This window comes from Phyllostomus hastatus, unplaced genomic scaffold (genome assembly GCF_019186645.2).
Source record: "Phyllostomus hastatus isolate PE091 unplaced genomic scaffold, TTU_PhHast_1.1 phas_contig_58, whole genome shotgun sequence".
NCBI lineage: Eukaryota > Metazoa > Chordata > Mammalia > Chiroptera > Phyllostomidae > Phyllostomus > Phyllostomus hastatus.
The window spans coordinates 49571117-49592427 of record NW_025333916.1 but is presented as its reverse complement, the minus strand read 5'-3'; the positions used below and the strand labels follow the sequence as shown (position 1 = coordinate 49592427).

The window sequence follows — 21311 nt, the reverse complement described above, 5'->3', positions numbered from 1 at the left end:
ATATCTTTCTGTCACATTTGGTTTAGGTGAATACACATAATTTTAATCTTAGATTAATCTGAAGATAGTGCCTCTTATTTGAGTGAAACAAGGTATTTATGAGGATTTTTGGAATGCACGTTTTCCCAGGTAAATGGAATGCTGGTATTTAACGATGGATATCATTGTTAGAGAAAAGTTAAAGACACTCTGGGATATGTAGAAATGACAGTAGCAAAGGATACAGAAAATCCCGCAGGAGCAAAAACCTCACTTAGGAAATAATTGGCAAGCAGCTTAAAATTGGTGGATTGAGGGATTCTCAGAGGTGGAAATTGGTGAAATACATTTCAATAAATTTCCTTTATGCTGCCCTGTACTTGTTGTTGCTAGTAGATAGGGAATAGTTTATTCCAGTGACTTTCAACTGATGTACTGCAAGAATTTTTAAACACACAGTACCCGACTATTAAGTCAGAGAACTGACCTCTTTACTATTAGATTGTCAAACAATAACAAAAAATGTCAACAGCCAAGACAACAATAGCTGCCCAGTATGTATAAATCAAAATCATACCTATTATTTTTGTCAGATTAGGAGAAGAAGTTGCCAACAAAACCAAGAACACCCAACCAAATAGGAAAAGATATTTAAAAACAACAGTTCCAACAACAGGTTAATATCCAAACTATAAAAAGAACTCATATAACTCAGCACCAATTGAAAAATGTGCGGACCTGGACAGACACCTCTCCCAGTAAGATATACAAATGTCCAGCAAATATATTAAAAGATACTTAACTTCACCAGCTACTAGGGAAATGTAAACTACAAACAGATACTATCTCACACCTGTTAAAATGGTTATTATCAAAAAGACAAGTGAAAAACAAGTGCAGGAGCAGTTGTGGAGAAAAAAGGAATCATCATTCACTACTGGTGGAAATGTAAACTGGTACAGCCACCATAGTAAACATTATGGAGGATCCCCCCAAAATTAAGAACAGAGTTACCATATTACCCAGCAATCCCTTTTCTGGGTGTCTTCCTAAAATTTTGAAAACATTTATTCACAAAGATATAGGCCCCTGTGTGTTTACTGCAGCATTAGTTATGGTGACAAGACATGGAGACAATGAAAGCGTCCTTTGATAGAGGTTTGGATAAAGAAGATGTGGTACACATGTACTATGAAACAATAATACTCATCCACAAAAAAGAAGAAATATTGAAATTTGTGACAATAAGGATGTATCTTGAGAATATCATGCTAAGCAAAAGAGGCCAGGCAGAAAAAGTTAAGAACTGGATGAGTTTAGTCATATTTGAGATATAAAACTGAAAGCCTAAGTGAACAAACAACAAAAACAAAAATTTATAGTCTTAGACAACAGTATGGTGATTACCAAAGGAAAGATGGATAGGAAGTTAGAGAGAGGAAAAAGGAGTTAAATATATGGTGATGAAAGATGATTTTGTTACCATTGGTATTTGGCTAATTATTGGTGAGAAAGGAGGGCAAAGGAAAGCAGACATTGTGACTAACAAGTGGGGGGACAAGAACCTCTGTGCTAAATCATGAAGCTGCAGCTCCATGCTGCCGGTGATTATAGCCTTGCTCCACCAGTGGGGTGAACACTCTTCCCTTCCCCCTCTGGTACCAGATTGTTGGGGAGCTCAGTGGGATGTGCTGGACCATGGAGGCCTGTCAGTCTAATTAAAGGATGTAAACCCATGTAAAGCCTGCAAAATGTTGGCAAGGTGATTGATCATTTTGAAAAAGCTTCTGGTATTTTCCAAATCCAACCTATGTAATCCCAGAGGAAGAAAGAACCTCTCTCTCTCTCTCTCTCTCTCTCTCTCTCTCTCTCTCTCTCTCTCTCTCTTTATCAATCTGCACTTGCTCCATGGACTGGCCTGTTCTCTCCATGACCATGTGGTCCTAGCAGCCATGTGGCCATGGCCTTGAGGACTCTGCATGCAGGCTCGAAAGAGGAGCCTGAATATCACAGCGCATAAATGGACTGTAGCATAAAACACACACCAAACTAACCAGATGCTGCAGTGGGTTGTACTTTAACACAGAGCAGAAACTCTGGACACTTGCTTTAGTCTTGGCCTTGCTGAGGACATCGTTGGACTTTTTCTCTTGGCAAGACAGACAGATATGGGATATTGGCAAAGTCAAGAGGGGAACTCCCTTAATTTTACATCATTAATAAAGTTTACCATGGAACCCCACCACCCTGTGTGGGTCTCAATACTGCAAGAACCCCACTTCCACCCATAACATTTGAAAACTAAGTTTTCCAGAGAAACTAATTCTGGCCCTGAACTGACCAGAAAGGAAGTATTCTAAAGAACTTACTACTATTCTCATAGTTTACTTTTGCTCTCCATATTCACTTCAATTACTTAAAGGATCTTAGTTTACTAGAAAATGGACATTTAATTTGTTTCACTATTTTTCTTCCTGCATTCCCAGTAATGATTCCTATACATATAGAATAGAACAACTAGTTCCTGAGAATACAAGCACACACAAAAAAATAATGAGATATAGAAAAGAAAAAACTTTTAATTAGTGGATCCACAAAAATCTAGCATTTATTGACAGAGGCTGCAAAGAGAGGTCCAAGGCCATTTGATTAATATTGGGATGGAAGCACTCTACAGTAAAAATTTATAGATAAACAAAAGTGGGTGCTTATTGCTTATTATTCATGGAGACATACTAGACTATTATCATAATGTAGTTATTGATTTTGACCAATTTGAAAAATTGCCCATAGGTTGAATCTGTCCTAATGAATAAAAAAAAAGACAATTAGAACTATGCACATTAAACACTGAAATTTCAATACGGACAGTTCAATGAATATCTCATAAGGCTTTGATAGTGGAAAATGGCCATAAGTATCTTTGTGTTTCATATTTAGGAAAAATATTGAGAATAATATAAAAATTATCAAAGCACCTAGATTAATGAGTAAATGTAATGTTTCTTTTGTGATTGATGGAAACTCAAAAGCAATTTATTGGGCTTTATAAGAAAAACGTTTTGATTTTTTCCTTTATGTCCCTTGCTCTAGGTGGCATATCAGTGAAAATATTGCTGTGTAGAATATCTGAGATTTTCCTGCCTATGTTCTCCTCTAGGATTTAATGGTGTCATGACTTATATTTAAATCTTTTATCCACCTTGAATTTATTTTTGTGTATGGTGTAAGTTGGTGGTTGAGTGTCATTTTTTTGCATGTAGCTGTCTATCTCTCCCAACACCATTTGTTGAAGAGGCTGTCTTTGCTCCATTTTATGCTTCCTCCTCTTTTGTCAAATATTAAGTGACCATAGAGACTTGGGTTTATTTCTGACCATAGAGACTTGGGTTTATTTCTGGACACTCTATTCTGTTCCATTATTCCATGTGTCTGTTCTTATGCCAGTACCACTGAAGTGCCCATCAGTAAATGAATGAATCAAAAAACTATGGTACATTTACACAGTACAATTCTATGCAGCAGAAAGAAAGAAGAAGCTCCTACTCTTTGTGACAGCATGGATGGAACTGGAGAGCATTATGCTAAATGAAATAAGCCAGGCGATGAAAGACAAATATATGTTCTCACCATTAAGAGGAACCTATCAACAAAACGAACAAGCAAGCAAAGTATAGCCAAAGACATTGAAATTAAGAACAAGCTGACAGTGATCAGAAGGGAGAGAGGAAGGGATAATGGGGGGAAAGGGGAAGGGTTTATGGGAACAATTATAAAGGACACATGGACAACAACAAGGCAGGTGGAAGTGGAGGAAGGATGCAAGGAAGGCTGGGGTGGTGGGGAGGGGTGGGGGGAAAGGCAGAACACTGTACTTGAACAACAATTAAAAAAAAAACCTCAGATAAAAATTTCATTATGAAACAATCTCTAGATTCAAGAAAAAAAGGCATCACACAAATTTGTGCAATTAATATAAAACAAGGGGGAGTTTTACACATTGGTAATCAAGAATCTGCTTTAGCATTCATCATTAGTACATTTAAAGGTATTTTGCCAAAATAAATATTGGACTTGATTTAAAAAAATCATCCTATTATAATCTGATCATTGTTTTTCATTGTATTTTATTAGGTACTTGCTAAATATTTAGGTAGCCATATTTTTCTGTAACTATCCAGAAAAAGATGATGTGAAAATAGAGATAATGAAAAAAACTCCAGTGTCACCACCAAATAGGGAGAGATGGCAGACATTGTAAGAATAAATACAAATCTAAAAAAAAATAATAATAATTTTATTTCTCTATCATGCCAAAGACAAATAGAATTCTTTTGTCTTTTATAATTTTCTCTTTAAAAACTTTATTTCTAAATTGTTTCTCTATATTTTTGAGAGGTATGTGATATTTTGAAAAGATAAATGAGCTTCCTGCCCATTTCACATTCCAGGGGTGACTTTCCTGAAGGTCCTGGAATGTAAACATCATGAAAGGTGGCAACCAGCACTCTGCTCTCTGCAGGAGTTCAGCCAGGGCACTGAACTCCAAGTTGTAACTTCTGCTTGTCAAAAAGATGTAAAAAGTAGACACAGATGCAAAAATGAATTTATTTTCTGAAACTGAAACCCACAAATAAGATTGAAAATACATTTTAGAATATTGGTCATCTTTATAAGAATAAATTAATAACACAATATTTTTCTTCTCATTACTTATCATTAGACTTGTTTTCACTGCTGGATTTTCCATATACCCCGTAAAAACAATATAGGATAGACAAGGCATCTTATCTGTGATCTTGGTAAGGTAGAATATCACAGTGTTTTTGTGTAAATACATGGTACACTTGCAGAATTTCTATTTTATAAAAAAAATGTTCACATCAATAATATACACAGGTGGGCAAAAGTAGGCTTACCATTGTTCATATGGAAATGTATATAATGAAAGAATAAATACGGATATTTGTGACTTACATGAAACTCTAAACTTAATTTTGAACACATCTGTAACTTTTGTGTCTTATAAACTCTTATTTCTAATAAGTTTTCTTAGAAATACTGGGAAAACAAATTTTAATCAAGTGTCTGCTATTAGATGATTTCTCAAAACTCCAACTTTTAAATACATGGTATCTAATGATTCAAAAGGTATTTTTTCAGTAGTAGTAGTCAATTAATTTGCTCACACTTTAGTTAGTCCCTAAAGTATAGTATATAATATAATACTATACTGCATTAATATATAAATACAATATGGTATTTTAATATAAACACATGAATAATTTCTTCAGTTCCTGAAGAAATTTTCAAATTGTTATATATTTTAGAGTAAATTTTCTACATTGACTTCTACATTCTATTCCCAATAGAAAATGAATCTACAGCTGTTGATTGGAGAAATAATTACTGTTCAGTTTAATGTGTCCATAGCATTTAGCATGTATCTGTAAACTTTACATTTCACTTTATTTAGATAAAGCTACTTGTTAAACTTGAGAAGATATTAATTTTTATGCCATTAGATGTAAAAATATTTTTATGAATTCAGTGTCTCTTCTGAATTACTATTGAGTAATTTTGTCAACATTTCTTTTGAATGTAAAGAATGCAATGGATCCAATAAAGGAAGAGACGAGGATGCGATAACTGAACTATGGCAGAAAAGACAGTTCATTGGTGCAGATAGATGTTTTCTTTGTTTCTGTATCTTTCCTGCTTAAGATACAGCAGAGAAGTTTGTGTATTGTGAAAGGGCTAGATATATAAAATTCTTGAGATAATATTTTGAAAATAGGTGCTTGGCAAATTCAGGTAACAGGTATTCTGTATACTTCATACAAACACCATTTTGAGATGCTAGATTTTGACTAGTCAATTGAACTGACTTCTTTGGAATCTGAATAAAATAGCAGCTCATTAAATTATTAGGACATAATTTAAAATAATAAATTACTGTATTAATTATTTTAATGATACTCTGACCTTGTTGCTGAGAAATAAAAAGCTTCTATTTTTCACTTTGATAGAAAGAGTCCATGTAGAGGGGAGACAAAGACTGCACATATTTTCAACTAAGAAGCCCAGTTAAACAGATTTCAACCTGACATCAACCTGAAAAAAAATCAGTGTGTTGCAACATTAGTCATACTGCAGATAAGGTGATTTTACTTTATGTTCAGACTTCTAAATAGTTCCATGCAGTTCATTCTAACTCCAGTGTAACCTGAATAATACAGAGAGGCACAACTTCAAAAAGACATCCAGTGCTGTCCAGTTCTGGAGGGAAAAAATAAACATGATGTATTGTGTAACCTGTGCCACACTACAGTTTGCAGTTGTGGTGTCCTTTTGTGCAATATATGTGAATCTGGAAATACTTTAAAGGTGAATATTACCATGTTGTTTTAGAGAATTCTAGGACCTACCCCACCTCATCCCATCATAATTTCTGTAGCACCATAGATTCTAGAATACGGACACACTATTTCTGAAACTGAGCCTTGAGACTTACTTTCATGTAGCTGCCTAATTTTATCTCCACCAGCATCTGTAAGACACTTCAATAATTTCAGTGACTTTATATGACATGCCATTGGAAATGAAGGATTGAAATTATAGAGAACAAATAGGTAGATGCCTGGGGTAGTAATATAGTAAATGATATGCCCAGGAGAGAAAATAGATATGGAAATTGTTATAACAAATGTAGTATGAGCTGCATCAGGGTTAAGTTTATACTTCTACGAGTCCGCAGACATATACTTTGTCTCAATGACAATCCTGAGAGAGCAGAACCAAGACTATGACCCTAAAGAACAAATTTAATGAGCAAGCATTACATACAATTAGCAAATGAAAATAAAGTTAGAACATCAGGCTCCTTGGTAAGAAAAAGAAAAATGAAAGATAAGTCGCAATGTCAAGATCTCCCTGGAGAAAATTTTAAGGCAAACAGATAGGTGCCTCTAAAACTCAGGTACCCAAAAGAGCCCTTGGAATTGTTTTTTTGTAAAAGAAAGATACTTTAAGAGAGAAAGTGTATGTGGGTATACACCCGATGAAAATTGTAGATAATAGCACAACTGAATTCATTAATTTCTTTTTCACTGAAAAATTATTTCTGTGGTAATGTTTAATATGGAAACTATGCTGGCTTATTTTAATGATGTTGGTTGCTTAATATCCCCTGTGCTTCAATTTGAACTGTATATTTATATGAAGAGAAAGAAATAAAATACATTTTGCATTAAAATGATGTTTTTTAGTCATTATTTTTATTTTAATTTATCTTCTTGGATGATTTGTTTCTTTTTTATATATTATTTGGAAAAATTCAGAAAAAACACAAATAACTGCTTATTAATCCTTCACTTGTTAATCATCACTAATGTGTATATTCATACACACTCATGCTTATATATACAGACATTTTTAATTTATGTATAGTGATAATGTTGTATATATTTTAATCATGTCATTTATTCTATACCTTGCAATATAGATTTAAGGTTTTACTGTGCCATTAAACATTTTTTAAAATGTGATTTTAATGGTTGCATCATAGCCTATGAAAAATCTGGTATATCATCTCCTGTTCTAATTCCCTCTATTGGACTTGTATGCTGTTACCAACATTTTCTACTTAATATAATCATAAAAGAGACAAAAAACCCACTTCATTATGTATTTTAAAGATCAGCGGTCTTTAGAAAATATGCATGCACATTTCAGTCGTATGTGTATATATGGATATATTAACATTTATCAAAGTTACATACATTACAGTTATAGGTATATAAAATTTAAAATATATAAAGATACACATATGTATAATTTCCTTTCAGAAATTCAAGACCAAGTAATCGACAATTCTATTAAGTATTTGAATGCTCAATTCCAGTTTCAAACCAAAAACATAAGTTAATTTAGAATAATTTTCCTAAATCCTAGTAAGTTAATCATTTCTTCCCCCCAGGGAGAGTGCAAACACAGTTCTTCACTGTCAGAAATGATGTAGTGGAGTTTTCCACATTCAGGGAGATTGCAGGGGTCAGCACATCCAGAGAGCAGTGGATAAACTGCACCCTGGGAAAACCAACTTCGTGATCATGGTATGTTCCCTGCCTGGTAACCAGAAGTCAATATTTTAAGTTTTCTATTACCAATACTGTGTTTTTTTTTCCAAATTACCAATAATTTATATTGGCATGTGGGTAAGTTATTGGTATTGAAACAAACAAACAAACAAGCAAAAAATCACTCCCCACTAAGGAAAACCGGGAAGGGAATGTAGAAAGGATGCTTGCTGTCATTTGGGTTCCCTGCTAGCAACCTGAGAGGTGAAGATGTGCTCACTGAAGGGTGATTAGGCAGTGCTTTGGGATAAACAAACACGGGGCAGAGGGAAGAAATAACAGTAAACTTGGCAGAAGGAGGAGTTAGGCAGGAATGCAACCATAAGTCCTCAACTTGCCCTGTCGGGAGCTTGAAGGTGAAGTCGGGAACTTCAACGTGTTCCAGATGTGGGGCTAGACCACTGGATACTGTATTTAGTGTCAGTCAGTGAGGACTGCCATGACGAAATATGACAAATTCGGTGGCTTAACAACAGAAATCTGTTTTCTTGCCTGTGAAGGTTTTAAATGCAAAATCAAGATGGTGGAAGGTGTCCTTATCCTGAGACTTCCCTGGCTTTCAGAGTGCTACCTCATTACATCCTCTGTGCACACGCATCCCTGGTTGTCTCTCTCTCTTCTTCTAAGGACACTAGTTCTATTGGACTAGGGCTTCATCTTTATCACCTCATTGAACCTTAATCACCTTTTTAAAGGCTTTTTTTTTCTCCAAATACAACCACTTTGAAGGTTAGGGCTTTGACATATGAATTTTGAGAGAAGGTGATTCACTTCACAAGAGCCACATATTGGTCAGTCCTCACATGTGAGTTGCTTGGGAAAGGGGGCAATTCCTTGGTCTGAGTGATGCTCTTTGGCTCTGTTGGTTATTGCCTTAATTTCTGAACATACAATTAAAATGAACATGCTTAGCAATTAGCAAAGATATAGTATTTATCCTTTTATCTGTAGAGTGAAATTTATCATGGTAGAAAGATCCAAATGAAGGAACTTGAAACTAGTTTTTATTCCACCAAGATATTAAATCAAAATATCAAACTTCTTAGAGACAATGGTATTTCAAATAATTTTAAAGATGTAAAACTATGACCATCCTTTGAGAATTCTGTAAAGTCTTTACTCTCCATTGTTTATGGCTGCTAATATATCTGCTAGATTTAGTCATTGGTCTATTAACAATTGGAATGATATTTCTTCAAGTGTCTGGAACAAATAAGTGTCTTGATCTCCTGTGAGAGCTCTGTGTGAGTGTTAGGACATGCCTTCAACTTTCAACCAGGTGGCTGGGAATTCCACCTGGGCATTTCTTCGTGTTTGCACAGTGTCTCCAGGTCAGCCCGAGATGAGAGTCTGCAAGGTTTTTTCTGCACCTGTGCACATCTTTTCACATGTGCATAACCTCCTAGACTCTCAGGAATATGGCAGTTTATCCAGATTTCCATATACATTTCATCCCCCAGCTTTTCCTTTCTTTAGCTTACATTTGCTCTGTTATTTGACAACTCAGAAATCCATGATTTTAAACAATTTCTTTGTAAAATTCTATTCATTTTTAAAAACTTCCCTACTGGAGAGGCTTCTTGCCCTGGAAAAGATTCAATTCAGAATAAATAAAGACAGCCTTGTCATTAGGATCTTCTTGCCACAAGTGTATGTTTGTGACATAGCCTTTCTTATAAGTCAACAGGGCAACTGCTCAGCCAGCATCCTCCTGAGCAGCCTAGCACCAAGGAATAGACAAGAGTCACATAAGGTAACTATGCTAGTGATTCAACTTTTATTGAATGAAGGTTCATTCAAAATAGAACATTAATATACATTAATATCCTATTTATACTCTAAAAATCTAAGAGAAATATAACACACACACAGAACAATTGATGGGGGATAACAAACCCGAGTCCCAGAGTCTCAGTCCACAGATCCGGGAGACATCACAATGGCTGAGGGAGTCATCAGGATCTTGCAAGGAAGGACCTCCAGAGCCAGGTGGGCAGCAGGGCAGACAAAGTCCTCAGTTCATCAGGGCAGAGCCTCCAGTGGCCATTGCCAAAGGAGATCAGTGCAGCCTGGAGCAGCACTCTGGTATGTGAAGCTCAGCTGTCTCAGCAGTGGTCTGGAGCCTGTCCCACATATATCTTGAAAGCGGTGTACTCCACCCTTCTGGATCTTTTTCATAAATGCCTTGGCAATGCTGATGTCAAGTGGGGAATTTGCCCAGGGGCTTATGGGTGGTACATGGTTGTTCTACCTGACACCCCTGCTGGTAAATATGGAACTTCCCCAGGAGCTTATCTATGGATGGTCCTGCTCTGCAGACCTGGCTACTCTGACCATGTGTGCAGGTATCTTAAGTGCGTCTAGTTGCTAGACATGTCTGCTCTGACTTAGGTAGTTTTCCTCTTTAACCAAAGTGTTATGGCTGACTGACAGCCATTTTAGTTCACATAAGTGACTCAACTTTGTTTTATATACTTTGTGCTATCTTGACAGGACCAATGCCATTTTATGGGTCCTGCTCTTCACACTTCCATGGAGCAAGGAAAGATAAAACAATGACAGTTGTCTGGAATGGGGCTTTGGAGGAGGTCACACACTGCTCTCCCTCCTTCAGTAGCTACCAGGCTGCTAGTTTTCAAGTCTGCTACAGAGCTGGGTCTTTGGGTTTTGGAACAGAACAAGTGAAACTCCACACAGGATGTTGTTAGTACTGGGATTCAGATATATTTTAAAATAAACATTTCATAGTTGATAAAAATCTTTGGTTAATTTCCAGAGCTCTGGAAAAGTGCTCTGATCACTTTTGCTACTTTTCCTATTGTTGTAGAAGAGCATTTTCAGAGATCTTGAACATTTTCACTGACATCACTTCTTGCATGTCCACTCCTGATACATTTTTGTAAATAAATCATAAAAATTGAAATTCACGAGAAAGAATGACATAATATAATATTAAATTTTAGGCTAAAAGTCAGTAATTTATGTAACCCAAAGTTGCAATTTTAAAATGACTCTATTGAAAACTTATAATCATTAATATTTTATGTATATTCAACTTTATGTGATATTTTAAAACATCATCAGGTAATATATTTATTTTGATAAATTATTAAGTGTAAAAGTAGGTGAGTTATTGTAGGAAAATCATGTACTCTACCTAAGAAGATTTAATGAGATGTCGTTAATACCCTGTTTAGTATAATCCTAGTTTCTTTTGCCATTAGTCCAGATTTCCTGTTTACCAGTAAAACGCAATTTACTTTTTCCATTAAAAATATTTTAAAGGTAGATTAAATTTAAGATTCTTGCCTCCTTCTCTGTTATTTTTGGCCGTTCTCAATTGTTTTCTGGAAGAATTACAGTGCACAAGAATAGACCAACAGATACTCTGTATGCCAATAACTAATGATTGAAAGAGGAGAATCTATTTTTACCATTTGTTTCTTTAGAATCAGATGAATCAAAGGAATGATTCACAATACTGTGAAAAAGATGAATTTCATTGATAACAACTAAAAGATGGATGCAGAAATGATATTAGTCATCTAAACATGGTGATAGGTTAATGTTAAAGACAAAAAAGTATCTCTGCATATATATCTTTTTTCATGTTTTGTCTTGGTAATGAATGAAAGGAGAGAACCTATCTCCCAACATTTTTTCAGAAGAAAAGATTTTTAAAAACCTCATTTTTATAAATAAAACCATACTGAATATGTATATTTTATTTGTATTAAATATAATTATTGCATTTATTCTTCAAAAGAACATTGATATATTTCTTTCTTTATCTCAGAGGAGAAGTATTATAATAAACTCCTCTTCTTAAATAGTGTTGAGTAGCATATACAATTAAAGATTTAAAAATTCCCTTATCAGATTTTATTGTTCATTATCATCCTCAAATTTGTAACTAAAGACAAATGATATGCAAAAATACATATAATATTTTATTAAACTATTACAGTTATAATACACATTACCGACAGTTCCAAAAACTCTAATGTGCTAAAACTTGCTTCTAAATTTATGAGTGTTTATATTCTTTAAATATTGATATGCAATTAGGTAAAAACTCTCTTTAAAAAGAATACATTAAAAAACACAGGCAAAACTGATTATAAAAGTCTTGCTCTTTTTGAAGGGATTAAACGCATAGCTGCATGCTAAAGAGAAAACTTGCTTTGAAGCAGAAATACTGGCTTGAAAGATTTAATAACAGTAAATATACAAAAGAAAATCAAAAGAATATTTTATTTTCTACTTTTTTTTGCTTATTAGAAATTGTAGATCATGCTCCATGCAATGCCTTTAAGGAAATTATTTAAATATGTGTTGTTTAAAATTTCACTGTTTAAAGGGAAATCTAGCTCTAAAATTATCAGTTTGGTGCGTGTGTGTAGAAAAAATAAAAAGCCTGTTTCATCTCATCATTTTGATTAGAGGAGTTTGTAAGAAAAGTATTCTGTATATTATTTCACTCACAATTTTGTGTAGTACCTGATTCTTTTAAGTCATCCTAATTTTAACTGATTTTAAACTTCTCTAGCACTTGATTTTTATCTACTTTGTAATTACTTTTTGCAATATTAATAGTTTCAATAATCATTTGGTGTGCTGGCTTCAGGAGTATAATAAAATGGGAAAAATACAGAGAAGATTAGCATGGCCCCTGCCCAAAAATGACATGCAAACTCATTCAGTGTTCCATTTAAAATAATTAATGATAATAATAGCAATCACTGACAAAAGTTTCTATAAGTTTATCAATATTATTTAAATTATGAGATAATTGTAAAAAAGCAGGTAAGAAAAATGAGCTTAGGAAAGTGGACTTTATCTATTACACTTCAGAATGCTACAACAAAATGATTAAAACTCCTCCAGGAGGCGAGAGTTGAAGCTTCAAAGAGGATTGAGTCAATTGAATTGTTGTAAGTACAATTCAGTTGACACAAGGATGGGGAAAGGAACTGGACAGTTGTTTATCTGATACACTGGAAAGAATACAAAATAATCTAGCTATAGGGCACGGACTTCAAAGTTGACCCTCCTGCCCTTTGAAAGGTTAAATATGTAGCATTAAGGAAGAAATATTGTGAAATGAAAGCTATCTGGTACCTAACTTACAAACACAACAATGTTGCAAGTAACAATATCAATACTTTAAAATTTAGAAAAAATTTGAAATGATATAACTATTTAGACAGAGAGAGCTAGCAGTTATGAGTTGATTGATGTGCAAATTCAGTGGTCTTTACACTGTAATGTACTCCTCATTTTACTATTTTTATCCTCAGAAAAGAAATGCAGTAACACTGATCTTTTGTAACCACCCACGATTGCTCTAAAATATTCCCAGAATATCTCCATAATGCCTGAAGAAACAATGACTAGGAACTGATGATTATAAAACTTAAATGACATAAGATTTCAGGTATAGAACTGCTTTTCAAAAATGCAGATTACCTAATGATTATGAGAAAAGCATTCAATATGCTTTTTAATAATTGCGTAGGTTTTGCCATAGCTGGATTAAAGTCAATTAACTCTGGGCCATCTAAAAGCTAAATAAATTGTTGTGTCTCCTAATATAATGGAGTTTACTAGGAAAAAGCCCTAATATCCCAGCATATTAAAAAAAAAGTTCAGTGATACTTGGAAAACACCTATATCCAAAATCTATTTCCTCCATGTGCCATAGCATTAAAGTAGCCATAATACTGATTTAGTGTTGTCCTCATTAGTATTTCAGTACTTGGAAGAAGCACTGAATTTCTCAGTTTGTAATTGTGAGAAATTTTCATAAGGAATAAAGTGACATGGTAAAATGGTACAACTAGCATTGTCAAAGGAACAGCAGAAAGTTAAAACTTGTACTATTTTTAATGTATATGTACATCATTAGCATATAGGCAGGTGTGTATATGGATATACTAGTATACAAGTGTATGTGTATTTTATATATGTAATATTGTATATGAAAGACATCCTTTCGCATACATTTACTTTGTATCTTTCAACAACTTTATAAAGACACATGTTCCTGCAATCTAAGGCCAATCTCCACTTCTGTGATTGGGGTTCTCTACCTACAAATGTTCATTTTGTTCTTCGTGTGTTCAATATTTCTTACTCACTGGTTTGTAACCTACAAAGTGCCTGGTACAGCAAAGAAACAAAAGTCTACCCCTTATCATTTCCTACTGAAATGCTATCATTTTCATACTCATTATGACACAGTAGTAACTCCCCACCCTGTGTGTACTTGCATTAACTACATCTCTTTCCTGTTGAACATTTTATTTTTCATCTAACATCACTATCTTCCCTCCCTCCCTCCCTTCTTTTCTTTCCAGACTTCACTAGGGTCTTTTCTACCTGTATTTTTCAAATCCATTGATATATTTATTTATTTTTAAGTGCTACAGTAGGTATTGAAAATTTTTTCCACTGATGAAGTCAAGCAAAAGTAAATCAAGCCATTCCACATCTCATGCAGCACACATGTGCCTACAGTCACCTACACAGCCAGCTTCTTCAAGAAGTTGTTGAAAGTAGTTATACATATGTATCACTATTTGCTCCACTCCAATTTGGACTCCCTCTGTCTTATTACCCAAAAACATACTTCCCAAAAATCAGTAGTGACTTATGTGACACTGGATGCTACTGCAGTTGATATTGTTGCCCTTGTTCTCCTTGAAACCCTCTCCTTTCTTTCCCCTTCTCCAGGTTGGTGGTCTAGTGACACTCCCTCTCAATGCATAGCACCATCACAATCATTTACAATTGAGAACCTAGGAGGCAAATTCAACATCTCTCTGCCTCTTTCTATGTTTATACAATCCGTGAACATTTCTTCGACATTTTATTACTTAAATATACATTAAATCTACCAGCATTTTTCTCTACTAGCTGTCCCTTTCCAGCTACCCTAGTCTTTAGTTGAAATACTGTACCTACCTAATGAGATAATTTAGTCTATCTTAGTGTATACAAAACTTACTGTAACTGAGCTATTTTCTGTGTGTCAAGTAGACTCTTTTTATCAAAATTCAGATCTGACTGCATTGCCTTCACTTAAAATATTTTCATTGGTACTTACAATTTTAAAAACTGTGTTAAATTGGAAAACAAGACTAGACAGTGTGACTCTGCCTAACTACCTAGACTTTTGCAAACATATTCTCAACTTAATCTTGCTGCTCCAGGTAACACTACAGTTATTTTATTCCCTCTCACGTTTCCTGTTGGCTCTGACACTGGGCCTTTGCACATGCTCTCTCCTCTCAGCTTACAGCTCTCTCACTCATTCCTCCATTTGCCATTTTCATTCCCATTCTGTCTTTAATTTCAACTCTGTCATTTCATTAAGTAATTCTTTCTGACCTCCCTAACTATACATTTTCTTCTTAATATAGCTTTTTGTCTTTTTAAAAGATTATTTTACTGTTAGTCAGGTACAGTTGTCGGCATTTACCCCCACCACTCTTCTTAATATACTTTTGTAAAACCAAGGTCCTTTTTATTTATCAGTTTATAACTAAATATTAATTTTATATTGATTTAGTTAATGATTTGATTAACATTTGTTTCTTAGTAGATTCAAAGTTAGATTAGGTCAGAAACAATATCTCAACTCTTCTTTTTCTTCTTTTTTTTATTGTATTCTCAGTGTTTAGAAAGAAACTGACAGGTAAAGAATGGTCCTTAAATAGTTGTAAAATGAATTAATAAGTGAACAAATGGGTGATAAAATAATTTTCACGATACTTATTAAATGTCTTGGTATTCTTATTCATGTTACTTTGACAGACACTTTCATGGTCTTCTTATTGTGTGACATACAATATAAAATGGCTTTGTGTTTTTGAAAATCAAACACCTCTGCTAAACATTCCTATTCATTAACAATATTTAATCCTGAGCATTACCCATGACAGCTTTATAAAAAATTTTGGCACATAAATCTGAAAGTTCTATATTTGCAGTTAGATCTCTAGGTGAAGAGAATAATTGTTCTGGATTTTTCCAGAAATAGAATTTCTTCTCTCTCTACTGATGTAGTAGGAGAAACTCTTAGTTTCTCATTAATTTGTACCTAGTGGTTCACTCAGGTACAATGCTTTCTGCATACTGTATGTCTTTCTAACGTTAGTAATCAACACTGGATAGAAAATAGAAATGTCAAAAGGTCAAGAGAAACTCCATAATTGACAGTATTGCTATTCAGTTAAATGACATCTGGGGACATTAATCAGTAGGATCAGCCTCAGAATAAATTACTATGTTAACAAGGGATATGGCTATTCAGGGAATTGCATGAAAAGATATTAAAATACTTCAGAAGTTTAAATGATTAAATTTTCCCCAAGGAAAACTTCTACTGAACAATCATTAAAAGTATTCTTTATCGTATCTTACATTTTTATAGTTCTTCAGAGTGATTCAAATGTGAATAATCACATTTCTAAAAAACTGCATTATGATATTTATAAGAAAGATTGTAGGAGTAGCTAAGCCTGAGATGACATAGGTGGCATTTTAAGGCTCTTTGAAGAACAGACCTTATTTGAAATAAAGTACATGCCACCTTATATTCCAATATTGGCTAAATCTAACATTTAATGAATGCATAGTATGCTCTAGACATTTTCTTAGGAGCTATCTTGTTTAATTTTTACTCATAATTCACAGAATGGAAACTGAGGCACAACAGCATGGAATGCATGAGTGGGTTTTCATAGCCAAGATGATGCTGAGAGTAGGTACAATTAATTGGCTCCAAACTCTAGGTGTGTATCATTATCCCACATGATTTCTAGAGTGCCAAGTCATTTTTTTCACTTAGAGAAAAGATAAAATGTTAATACCCACAAGACTGTATCTCTGTTCTACACTATGCATAATAACTAATGAAACTGCTTACATTTTAAATTATTCTCTGTCACAACTTAACCTGAGAAGAACACACTCATTTACATTCCAAGGGCAGTTTGCTGTTTGAATTAAACATAAGTGTACACAAGAAAGGCATCCCGTGATGTTTTCCAGAAGCTAGCTTCTAAGCACTTTAGCTAATATGTTTTTTTGGCAGATAAATGGTAAACTGAAATGCATTGTGCTGGCGGTGGAAACTACATTGAGGACTATTCTGTGTCCTAGGTTCAGCTACAGCAGTTAAGTGTTATATGACCTTGCCAAGTTGTCATTTTATGTTTCTGAGTAAGACTCATACCACTTTCATTGTGCAAGTGTCGACTAGGTTATCTATGGTTATTTTGGCCTTAAAGTAAGTATCAAGAAGTTAATTGATCATAGAATCCTCCCCACAAACATCACACTTCTCCTAGTTTCCCCATCTCAGTTAAAGAAGCCACTTTGTCAGTCTGCAGACCAGAAAACATTTTCATTTCATTCATTTTGTTTATTTCTGGTGGAATAGTGAGACATACATACAAAGAACATTTTACTGGGCAACTCACACAGGCTGTTATCACATGGACACACTGTGGATTGTTCTTCCATGAAGGCTTCCTACGACACTGCTACTCTACAGTGTCATAAAAGATGTGTGAAGACAGTGAATTTTGCTAACATTCAAATCACCTGGAGTGTAGGATGGGCTTATTCTGACCTTGGGTGCTAGCTGCTTAGGAGCTACACATGGCAGAGGATAGACCAGCTATTCGGTGGTAGTGCATATTCATGCCTAAATTTTCATAGCATTCTGCAGTACCTTATGGAGATAAAGCTGCCAAGGTATCTGGGAGGTGAGTTGACTTTGTGGCTTTTTAATGTCCACATTTAAAAAAACTATTTCTTTTTCACTCCTAACATCTGGCCTGAACTTTATGTTTCTTCATATCCACGACTACCACTACAATCAAAACCTACCAGATCAGGAATAAGTTGAACTGCTCTTTCACATGGCTCTTAATGAGATATGGTCCATTTTTTTCATTAGGCAAATTGCTTTACACCAATTTATTCTTCCTGATTGAGACCATTCAAACATGCCATTGCAATGCAAAGCCTACCTTTTAACACTATCCCCTTCCCTCATTCTGAATCACCCATATGAGCTCCTCTGTGTCCTCAAGGTAAACTACCTCTCACCTTAGTTTGTGGCTCTACTTAATCCTTTACCCACAATTTTCATGTTCGCCTGTTTGCCTCCTGTCATCCTTCTTATCTCAGTTCTCAGAAAGTCCTTCACCGACATGCATTTAATTTTTTCCACTCTCTGCCCCTCCCCAGTCATCACCCTGTTTTATTTATTAATTTCACTGACCATTGTCATATATTATTACTGGTATTTAACGTCAGTATTTTGCTTTCCACTAAGTTACATGCTGCACAAGAAGACAACTTATGTAATTATGAATTCTTACTAAATTTATTATAACATACACATAATTATATGGTAGAAAGGTGAGAACAAGAGTTTGAGGAGTGAATGAGTGAAGTAGCAAAGCAGTTGGTACAGCTGGAGAGATCTGTGACACTGTGATGATTATGTTTCTCTTGATTAGTATACATATTCATATTTGTGTGTAATGTACATATGATGTGAATTATATGACCTGTATGATCACTTCTGACTACAATAAAACATCTTTATGTGTGTTCTTATATAGATGAAAATACTACCTTGAGAATAAAATAATCTCATCAATAATCTCACTATTTTTTAAAGTACTAAACACAGAATGCTGAACTTTTTTCAAATTGGTATCTGCTTAATAAAGACATGAGAACTTATTATTTCCTCAAGAATGCAACTACTGGTTTTACACTTAAATACACAGGCACTTACATCTTATTTTTTTTAACTGAACAAAAAGTTTTAGATGTGAAATAGCCTCACTACACATTGCGTAATAGTCTTTTACACATTGTGGTGGTTTATTTGCTGATCCAAGTTGATTTCGACTTTTTGTAAACTTACTTCTTGCTATAAAATAAAATATTGGAACTTGGCTTGTGTGTAGAAGAAATTCTTGAGAATTGCTCCCTCAAGAGCATGAGTTTTCAATAGAATGTTGTTTTGAAAAGATGAATAGTATTGCTGAAACACAGAAATCCTTATTGAGATATATTTTTGTTTTGTTCTATTGTGGTGCTGTGTTGTTTTTTTCTCCAAGCATTATTTGGAATATTAGTCCAAAACGATTCTAAAACTTAGTTGAAACAATGACAGAAAGAAGAATAGCAAACTAATAGTGATAAAGTTCCAAAAGCAGCAACAAAAAGCAGTCAAGGGAGAAATATTAACTAAAATTACTAAAAGAAAAGAAAAGAAAATTGATAAAAGAAATGTCACTTTAGGACATCATAATAAAATGAAAGACAGATATGTTTCAAGTTAATGACTGCTTGGTGGCTTATGTGAAATGGATCAATTTTCCCAGTCTAACTTTTAATAGAAAATCATCTATTTCCAAGACAAAGCAACAATTTTAGTTAAAGGAAACTTTTTACAATAAGGACTTTACATGAAAACTTAGAAGGGGAAAGGTCAAGGAACCTGTATAAAGGACCCATGGACACGAAAAACAGGGTGAAGACTGACTTTGGCAGTGGTGTGGGTAGGGCAGGATAGAGCAACAGGGGAAAAAATTGGGACAACAGTAACTGAACAATAACTAACTACCTAAAAAATAAAATTTTATGAGACTAAAATAAAGGTATAGGTTTTATTTTGTATTTTACATTCTTTTTGGCTGTACATTTAACTTTATAAATCAGCATATGTTAATAAATTGTTTTTCCTACATATTTAAAAAATTAACTAATTTTGTGGTGGTGATCACTTAAGTCACTAGTAAATATGTAACCATTGAATACAAGAGATATCTAATTTTAATTCACTTTACTTCAAAATTGTTTTCATAGTGGCATAATAGTGCTGTCCATTGGTCCAGAAAACAATATGAGGTGTCAAAATTTAAAGGATTTTTATGATAATTTTTGAAAGCATGATGAAAAAATCTGCGCAGAAATACCTTCCTTTCTCTAACACTACTCGCCTTTCCAGCTCTAGTCAATTGTGACATTTCTCATATAGCTCCCATGTAAGATCTTGTATACAAAACAATAAGATGTATTGATATAAATCTTTTTTAAAATTCTTTTTATACATAGGTACATTAATTTTAAAATTTATGTACCTGTGTATCTTAAATGTTAATTAACATAAAGAATCAGTATTGCTATATTAAAGTGATATTTTACACCAAGAGCAAAAACAGATTTCTTTTTAACTTAATGACTTTATTTTTGTGATTACCATAGATTTTCATTTTAATATTTATGGCAACTGATTAGAATATTTAGGTTACCTAATAATCCTATATCTCATAAACTAATGTTCATAAAGCAATATTCTTTATAAAGCAATAAAGACTGTATTTATGACCCATGCTGATCCAACATAACTTCTTCTTAACTAGCTATATCCGCTAAAAACCTTATTTCCAAAGAAGAACAATTTTTGAGGTTTAAGTTGGATGTAAATTTGTGGGTACACTATTTAACCTGTTGCACACGAATTGAGAAAAATTAAAAAAATCTACCCAGTTGCACTAAGATCCAACAATTTTAGATCCAGTTGTAACTAACATCCAAAAAATAGGTATTTTCTTATAGAAAATGTTCAAGAATCTAGAGTGTGAACTCTGCTTTCCCTATATGAAATCCCTGATATGTAGCTACCACACTGGATAAGAAGACCACTTTGTCCATCAAAGAAAAAGGGCAGGCTTATCCCAATTATGAACATAGGCCTTTGTATATTTTTTAAAAAGTATTAGAATGATATGAGTAAAGCTTTAAATGAATGCCTATCAATATCAGAAAGACTTTATATGGAAAGAGGATTTCATATATAATTGAACATTATAACAGATTAGAGAAGATACAGCATGTGCTTCTCTTAGTTAAATAAAAAAGATGCTAACTTGATAAAATTCATCATCAGCACTGAATAATTTATATTTAGCAAACCAGCTACAGAGGAGATAGTTCCCTTGTTTTTATTGTTGCTCAGTTATAGTCGTCCCGTCTTTTTCCCCCTTTGCTCTCCCCTGCCCTGTCTTCTCCCGACTCCCACAGTCAGTCTCCCCATTATCCATGCCTATGAGTGCCCCATTCATGTTCTTTGACATGTCCCTTAACCTCCTTTCCTCC

At 34.0% G+C, this 21311-nt stretch overlaps 2 non-coding genes across 2 annotated transcripts; one reads left to right on the top strand and one right to left on the bottom strand.

The window, feature by feature from the left end:
* Nucleotides 1–7954: 7954 nt before the first annotated feature.
* Nucleotides 7955–8117, bottom strand: LOC123825044. Its single transcript, XR_006786825.1, has one exon. It is a non-coding gene; the product is annotated as a U1 spliceosomal RNA (small nuclear RNA).
* A 4615-nt stretch (nt 8118–12732) lies between these two features.
* On the top strand, nt 12733–12834 carry LOC123825084. The gene has a single exon (XR_006786849.1). It is a non-coding gene; the product is annotated as a U6 spliceosomal RNA (small nuclear RNA).
* Nucleotides 12835–21311: the final 8477 nt, after the last annotated feature.